The 9,392-nt window shown below is 35.6% G+C and overlaps 1 protein-coding gene across 1 annotated transcript in view; it reads right to left on the reverse strand.

Annotated features, from left to right (window-relative positions):
* The window catches only part of LOC136033947 (protein naked cuticle-like), a 61,662-nt gene extending 58,479 nt beyond the window's left edge, over window positions 1-3,183 (reverse strand). The window contains exon 1 of the mRNA XM_065714969.1: window positions 3,071-3,183. The gene's annotated coding sequence lies outside the window, so the exon portion shown is untranslated. The remainder of the gene's footprint in view (window positions 1-3,070) is intronic.
* Between the last annotated feature and the right edge of the window lie 6,209 nt (window positions 3,184-9,392).

The following is a 9,392-nucleotide window of genomic DNA, read 5'->3' on the forward strand; positions in this document are numbered from 1 at the left end:
TGGGGTGTAATTGCGAAGTCTGCCATTATAGTAGCTTGAGATATAATTAAATAGAGGATTGAATGATATGCTTTTTATTTCCTGTATTACGAGCAAAAAGAACAAAAAAGGGCTTAAAATGGACTTTGCGATGGTAGCGATCAGTATATCTGGAAAGCACGTTAAAAAGTGCATTGAGGGGTAGTCATCTTTTAGCTACAGAATTATCGGAGGCACTGACAAATTTAACCATAAGTCCGTTCAGTTTATCAAAGGTCAGTCACCTTAGAAGGGATTGAGTCCTAGTAGAATTCTAATTTATGGATATTATTTGATCCTGAGGTGTAGTTGAGTTAGGTGAATGAAACTCCCAGGAATGGATCCAGAGTGTTAATGATCCACTGGGAAGGTGTTTTGAAGTACCTAACTAAATCCCTTCCCCCTCCAAAGAGCACTAACCTTTGGTAACCTTTTATAATTTTCGCGTTATAAAAGTGAAACCCTGAGAAACAGACCTACGGGTCAAATGAGGCCCAATGAAGTTGTTTTGAGTCCCATCTTTGATCAATCCTGATTTTATAAACCTGCAAATCTATTCTTAACATTAGAAAAAAGTCTTGGCTGAATAACTGAGAATCCAAAGCGACATAGGGATTCTTTTCTATGATCCGAACATTGGCTACCAATGAATAAGGTAAAATTCTAGTTAATTGACTTCTAGCTATCTCGGAAAGGGTTTAGGTTAGGAAAATGAAACATATTGAAATTTGGACAAAACAACATTTTACCTTAATTTTCAGTTACTAGTTGCTATTTCTCTGCCTTTAGTTCTGAAAATGCAATTCCTGTTATTTGAGTAGAATTTTGAGCCATATCAATGTTTTTTTTCAAAATTTAGGAAATGTATTTGCATTTCTTAAAAACCTTATAAAATGGAATTGAGCTAAGTTATGAAGCTGAAAACAATTTTGTTAATTTTACCCAAAATTCACCCAAACCCACGCATTGCACTCCCGGCCGAAGGCAGAGAATCAGGATGTCTGTACCTGCACTACACAGACCTTTGGTCAGCACGGGAATTTTTTTTTAAATTCACTTGCAACCCCCCCCCCCACTCCGGATAATTAAATATGTCCGGGATTCCAAAACTGACCAAGGGACAAGATGAAAACACTACCCGCTCCTTTTTTATGCTCTTTCTAAATATAATAATCAAATCAACCCAAGTGCACCCCGCCTCTAATGGTCCTATGTATAACCCAAGATATATATTAAAACTAAAAGAAAACATTAAAACAACGAAATTCTCACTTTATAAAATGCAGGATGTTTTTCATACATCAGTTTGTCACGTTTATTTCCACGGTAAATATTGAGCAGTTCACATAAATGACTTAGTAATCAAGTGAACATACCACTAATTGCCTTTTTTATGCTCTTTACAAATATAATAATCCCTTTACTCACAAATTCAATTTTAACGGACCCCCAAACACGATAGCCTACCTTTTTCTTAGCCTATTTTAGATAGAGCTTATGGTAAAATTCTATTTAATTGACTTCTTGCTATCTCGGAAAGGGTTTAGGTTAGGAAAATGAAACTTTCAGGGATGGGTCTATAGGCTAAATTATATCCCGGGAAGGTATTTTAAAGTACCCACCTCTACTCCTTCTCCCTTTGATGACTTTTTTGACACCTTTGATGACCTTTAAAAATATGTGTTATAAAAGTGAAACCTTGCAAAATAGATCTTCTGCTTAATTGAAGTACAACAAAATTGTTTTCAGCTTCATATCTTCGCTCAATTCCATTTTATAAGGTTTTAAAGATATGCAAATGCATTTCCTAAATTTTGAAGAAAAAAACATTGATAATGCTCAAAATTCTACTCAAATAACAGGAATTGCATTTTCAGAACTAAAGGCAGAGAAAAAGCTACTAGTAACTGAAAATTAAGGTAAAATGTTGTTTTGTCAAAATTTCAATAGGTAGGCCTATAGACCTGTCATGTAGGCAAATTTCAGGGCCCTCTAGAGGGAGAAGGAGTGGAGGTGGGTACTTTAAAATACCTTCCCGGGACATACTTTAGCCTGTAGACCCATCCCTGAAAGTTTCATTTTCCTAACCTAAACCCTTTCCGAGATAGCAAGAAGTCAATTAACTAGAATTTTACCTGAGTTGAAATGCGAATTGTGGTTAATGACATTCCGTCAATTTATGTTTGCCTTTTCATAGTGAAATAAATGGCTTTTTTTGTAAATATTTATATTAACAGAGTAGGCTATTCGGATAGGCCTACCTAAGAAACAAACTTACCCCCTCTAACCTTACCGAAGGTAAAATTCTAGTTAATTGACTTCTTGCTATCTCGGAAAGGGTTTAGGTTAGGAAAATGAAACTTTCAGGGATGGGTCTACAGGCTAAAGTATGTCCCGGGAAGGTATTTTAAAGTACCCACCTCCACTCCTTCTCCCTCTAGAGGGCCCTGAAATTTGCCTACATGACAGGTCTATAGGCCTACCTATTGAAATTTTGACAAAACAACATTTTACCTTAATTTTCAGTTACTAGTAGCTTTTTCTCTGCCTTTAGTTCTGAAAATGCAATTCCTGTTATTTGAGTAGAATTTTGAGCATTATCAATGTTTTTTTCTTCAAAATTTAGGAAATGCATTTGCATATCTTTAAAACCTTATAAAATGGAATTGAGCGAAGATATGAAGCTGAAAACAATTTTGTTGTACTTCAATTAAGCAGAAGATCTATTTTGCAAGGTTTCACTTTTATAACACATATTTTTAAAGGTCATCAAAGGTGTCAAAAAAGTCATCAAAGGGAGAAGGAGTAGAGGTGGGTACTTTAAAATACCTTCCCGGGATATAATTTAGCCTATAGACCCATCCCTGAAAGTTTCATTTTCCTAACCTAAACCCTTTCCGAGATAGCAAGAAGTCAATTAAATAGAATTTTACCCAACTCTCATCAGCAAGCACAAAAAACACCACAATTCACTTTTTGTTCTTAGCAAAGCCAAACTGAATACAAAATAGCCTAACATATATTCGTTTTAAAATTAATGATGTTCACTCACCGTGTTCAGAAAATACTTTATTAATACGGACTTCAGTTCCTAATATGATTAAATCCAAACAAATTCAATTGAATATTTTCTCAACTTTACACATTCACAGCCAAAGCAAGACTAAAGGCTATATTGAAAAATTGCTCGAACAGAACGCGCCGCGCAAGGAGTGTTTTAGGCATTCGCTCATTTAAGCATTTATTTTTATTAACAGGAACATTTTATTATAAACATACAAAAAGAAGCAAATTGTAAAGAGGAAAAAAGAGGCTATAACCAATCAGTGACGAAAATGGAGGATAAATGTGCAGATATTTCAGTCGACCGTCTTCAGTGCGCAAAAGCAAATAAAGAGTAAAATATATATGGATAAAAGTCTTAAGGACAAAATAAAAATGAACCTAAAAAAAAAACATTAGTAACAAACAGCTGACTGGGAGTATACTCGTTTTTTCTTCTTCATGATTTGCTTCATTTTATCAGGCTTAGTCAGTGCCTTAGGATGGCCGTACTCAGGGGACAGGGAAAGGGGAGGGTGGATGTCTTCCACAATGTATGCCTATAAATGTACTCTAAGCTAATTACCACCCATTTTCCCTTATCACCAAAGACACCCTAGGGGGTAAGGGGCGAGAGGGGAGTAAAAATTTCCTGGGAAGAGGAGGAAGGAGAAACGAACCATATCCTCCAGAATATTTTTGTATCATATCTTATCTTTTTTTAACCTTATCCACCTGGCTTCTACCCAGAAGCGAATCTCTAGTACTTTTATTGGGGGTGGGGGGAAGAGGGGTCCATATTCGGGTTGTCAAGTGGCATGGGATATATAATAATTTTCTTCACGTTATTAGAGGACAACCCCCTCCTCCAACAATATCCCTGCCTCCACCCAAGTCTGTATTTCAACTATAGAAACCCTATAATATTGCCTAGGACTAGTAATATATGCCTATGATTATTAATACAATTATTAACACAGCTGTCGGGAGTGGGGAATATGAAAATCTAAAGGTCTAAAATTTCCTAGTTTTACGTTTTATACTGTTCAAGAAAAAAATACGGTACTTGTGTATTATTCAGAACAAACTCAATAAGTGAAGTTAGGTTCTTTTGTGAAACAAACTACGATGCAGGTACATTTTCATTAAATATATTATATAAAGAGGTGGTTAGCTTAGGTTAAGTTAGGTATTTGATACAACGCACCCCACCCCCTCCCCCCTAATGTGCAAATATATAGCCCAAACTTTTGATAAAGATAATGAAATAAAACAAAATATGGTAAGAGTATAATAGTTTATTAGGAAAAAAGTAAAATCATAACTTAAAATTCTAACCTAACCTTTTATCTTTGAGTTTTGTCCTTGTGGCTATGAAACCGGCTTTTCTCATAAAATGTACCTGCATCGTAGTTTGTTTCACGAAGAACCTAACTCCACTTATTGAGTGTGTTCTTAATAATACACAAGTACCGAAAATTCTTCTGACAACCTTTCTTAGGAATAAACCAACTCATGCACGTAACCAGTGCAGGGGATTTACCCCTCAAAACTGCTCTATTTACAATACTCTTTCGAATTATTAAACAAGATTAAGCCCTCCTCGAAAATAAAGCATGTGTACATACCTGGACCTGTTGGTACCTATGAGTATGCAAATTTAAAATTACGAAATGATATCGTGATGTCATTTAATATAGTGATGTCATTTAGTATAGTTATGTCATTTGGGGGTACGGTTAAGTCACTCTGCCTCAAAATTAAAGTAATGAAATTTGTTGAAAATGATATTTTTTCGAGCAGGTTTACACTGGGAATTGTGTAATCACATTTTTGCCGATAAATCCCACTCACAGGAAAATCCATCCTGGCCTAACATAAAACATTCCCTTTTGATTTTTAGGTAGTTTCACGTTTGAGAGTAGTCATGCATCTAGAAACTGATCGACCACATTCATTCCATGAATCCTGGATCCCTGGATTCCCCCTTGTATCCCTGGTCATGGAGCCTTTCGAGGGGGAATAAGCGTATTGTGATTCAATTTTAAATTGTATTTTGTATTGTCTTGTATTTAATAATAACTTCTCTCTCTCTCCCTCCCTCTCTCTCTCTCTCTCTCTCTCTCTCTCTCTCTCTCTCTCTCTCTCTCTCTCTCTCTCTCTCTCTCTCTCTCTCTCTCCATGAATGTTGGCGCATTAGGCGTCGAATCGACGTTTCAGTTGCTAGGTTTTTCTTTTACAGGGACAAGTAACAAGCTTGTCACTCAACCTTGTTGCAGCGGGATCCCTGGATAGCCAAGCAGAACATAAATCCACAGTGCTACAACAAGGTAGGGTGCTTTATCAACTTAATTTTGGGACATGGTATGGTGACGCTATTTGGGGCAGGGCAATGTCCAGCAAAGGCATATCTCTAGTGAAGAAATCTATAAGAGAAATTTCCCACTAGAAAAATCACAAAGTGAAGAATATTTATCAAAGGATATTTTTTTTAATTGAAAGGGTAATTTCTTTGTTAACTAAAAGGATGCCATAGCATTTTATAAATTACGAAATGTAACTAATGTAAAAAACATCTTTTAACTAAAAGGATTTTTTGCAAATGAAATGAGATTTTTTAGTAAAATGGGTGTTCTCTTTAGCGAGGTGACATTTGAATTTGTGTGTAGTATAATATCCACTCTTAACCCTTGCAAAAAAAAAGTTAAACTGGCAATGGTGTCCATAGACAAGATGGAAATAAAAGGCAAAAATATTCTCAACAGTGAATAAGCAGCCTATTAATTTTGCACAACCCGAGTATTGTCTGGTATATGACCTTTGCCAGTATACCAAATGCCTGTGAGCTGTTGTCGGCTCGTCGCAAAGGAAAAGATCCGTTTTCGTATATACAATCTAATTCTGGTTTAAAATCGTGAATAGAGGCTTTCTTTTTGTCGGGCTTCTTATTAGTGTATCAAGAGTAATATTAGCAATTAGCGGATTGTAAAAGGGGTATCTCTTAACTAACAAATAATTATCAAGCACATACATGTTTTTATTTCATACTTTGTCCCAAGTGGTTTTAAATATGGATTTCATTTATCTCTTTGTTTAGGGCGAACAAGGCTCATGTTGAACTTTCTTCTCATTTCCAGGGATTATTTATTAGGATAGATGTGTTACCTACTGCTGACCTTGTTTGGGTCCAGCATTGTCATACTCGATTTCCAGGTTTCTAATGTGTCATCACCAGAGTTGCCAACACTTTAAGGTAACCTGTAATAATTTTTCGCCTAAAATTGTACCGTAAGAAGATGATCTGTATCATCTGATTAGCAGCTTGAATTTTGACGCATCAAGAAGAAAATTTTTGACAGAATAAAACTTCAGGTATCCAAGTAGGATAAATTAGAACCAAAATGTACAGGCCAATTCGTATTTTGCACAAAAAATTACAAAAGTGCTGCATTATACCAGGTAGAAATTGACGCGCGCCACCGAAGAAATACGCGCCGTTGTGGAGAAAATATCGGCGGCGCACAACCGGTCTGTCTGTATTCAACCTCTTTTTTTTACAGTGATTTGTTGATTTCGGTGTAAGCTAACGTACTAAGTAACTCTGTAAAAGCTATCGACACTGATTTCTAATCAGAAAATGGGAGTAAGTGCTTACAGACGCAGTGGCATATTTAAGGTGAAAACAGAAATTTAAGAAGACCTTTTTTCTTTAAGAGCTTATCCACTCACAGGCAGCAGCCCTCTAGATTTGCTGCAGTATAATTTGATGATTTATTCGAAGAGACTGACATCAACAAAAAATTCCCTTTATAGATCTAATTTTGCTTCTATACGTCTATTAACATTATCAAATAGTTCGTGTTAGAGAACTGTAAGTAAGGAGTGGCTTGGCCAAAGAGTAGCCAAAACTTTAAAGACGGAATTTTAATAACAACAGATGTATGAAAAGAATTGGCTTTTTATCCTGGCTCCAAGTATATAAAATTCGTTAAGTTTAATGTCAGCCATCAAAAGTAACGACCCTGAGAAACTTTTCCTGATTTTCAAAAAGGAGGTAACGTCCCAAAAAGTGTATCCCAATGAAAATCGCAAGATTAAGATCATCGTATTATTGAACCCTACTGTAGAGGTTTCAAGCTCCCATCTACAAAAAACTGGAATTTTGTCGTGTTATCCTAGAAGAATGATCACGAAAGTGTTTATTTATTTTTTTTTTTCCAAGGGGTTGTCTTTATCGAACCAATGGTTCTAGAAAATTAGGAGGACTTAGTCGAACGAACTGTGGAAAAATGCCCTGAGCCTTGGCTATTCTACTTTTAACATCTTCACTGCTCCCACCGCCTTTACTAATAATACTACCAAGGTAAATGAACCTGATCAATCTTTTCGTTACCCAAAGTCACCTTTTCAGCTTTAATTATTCCTAGCCTTAGTGACTTAGTCTTCTTAACATTTATTTTCTTACCTATTCTAGCACCCTGATCTCGGAAAAGTCTAAAAGCTCATTAAGTTGTTCACTAACTTTCATCTAGGATGCTTAAATCATCAGCATAATCTAAGTCCAGGAGAGTTTTCCCTCCGCATTCGACTTCGTGGTCTCCCATTGCCTTTCCCGTGCTTCTTAAGACAAATTCCATCAAAATAATCCATAAAAAGAGGATATAACACAACTCTCTTTACTCCTGACTTAATACAAAACCAGCTGCTAACTTCATTCCCTACCTTAAGCGCAGTAGTGTTGTTCTCATGCATAGCACTAATCACTTTAATGTATTTGTCTGGCATACCATACAAGGATAAAACCTTTGCTAAAGCTCTTCTATCAACAGAATCGAACACTTGCTCATAATCTATACAAATTGAGGTCCAAAGGTGTTTGATACCTCAGACACTGTACAATTATTATTCTAAGAGCGAAAGTTTTGTCGAGACATCCTCTACCTTTTCTAATACCGCACTGTTCTTCTCTTAAAACTGTGTCTACAGGATCTCTCAGTCTAAACAGTATCATACTACCAAGTAGTTTGCTACCTACAGAGACCAGACTAATGCCTCGATAATTACTGCACTCATTCTCATCACCTTTCTTTTATATGGATTTCATTAAGGTTTTCCTAAAATCACTAAGTACTTCCCCTTTTCCAAAAATCGTATTCACAACCTTCAGCAGCTTATTTCTAACCTCAGGGCCACCATATTTAAAAAACTCATTTACCACACTATCAGCACCTAGAGCATTATCATTTTTCAATCTTTTATAGAATTTGCCCAGACATAAAATTTACCTATTACGTTATTAGCTGTAATTTATCATTCCCTCAGTTATTCAATCCATGTGCTCTAGCATACAGCATATTTCATCGCAAAATAATCACTTTTAAAATTTAATTTTGGATTAAGAATTATGACTTAGTATGTTGCAAAGAGACAATATATTTGGAATTTAGAGATTACAAAGTGTTCTTTTTCGCATTAAAAAAAGAGTTTTCTCAACTGAAAGTAAGAAAAAAATTAAAACTCAAAACGGACAGGAATTATTGCGTAAATGAAGGGGCTGTCCCCTCCTCAATACCTTGCTCTTCATGCTAAATATCTTAGCACTTAAAAGATTAAGGTGTTGAGGAAGGGGCAACCCCTTCATATATGAAATAATTTGTGTTCATTTTGAGTTTTAATGTTGCTCCTTACTTTCAGTTGAGAAAACCCTTCTTATTTAATCTCTGATTGTCTTTCAAATAATGCCGGTAAATCAGTCTCATCCTTCATGAAAAATCCCCTCACCTCACAGGAAATTCCTATGAGTAAAGTTCCTCCCATGTAAAATACACCCTGCTGTGTAAAGTTTCTTGCGTATTATTCAGCCTGAAAAATTCTCCTTAGTAAACTTTCATTTGAAAAATGCTTTCATTTCAAATTGTTTTTCCGATCACTCAGAAATCCCCCCTTTCGTGGAAATTTTTTTTTTCCCAGAAATCTAAACAAACTGAAAAGTTTCTCCAGAATATTTTCACAGGCAAAATTTAGTTGGCAAAGAGAAATAAGACAAATGAAGAGAAATAAGACAAATGAAAAGAATTCTGTCTAGAAATTCTGTCAAATCCTCCGGATATATCATTTCCCCTGAAAAGTTCACCCCAGAAACTTCATTCCCCACAGTAAATTCTCTTTGTTTTTTTTTTTTTATTTAATGACGAAAAAACATGAAACATAAAATAGGTCCAGCCAATGCAAAAGCAGTAAATTCGATGAGCCAATAATTTCTTTGAGATCAGAAACATATTAGTAGTATCCCAATAATAACCCCCACAACACTCATACCTTGGGATTCCGCT

This window comes from Artemia franciscana, chromosome 12 (genome assembly GCF_032884065.1).
Source record: "Artemia franciscana chromosome 12, ASM3288406v1, whole genome shotgun sequence".
NCBI classification, from domain to species: Eukaryota; Metazoa; Arthropoda; class Branchiopoda; order Anostraca; family Artemiidae; genus Artemia; species Artemia franciscana.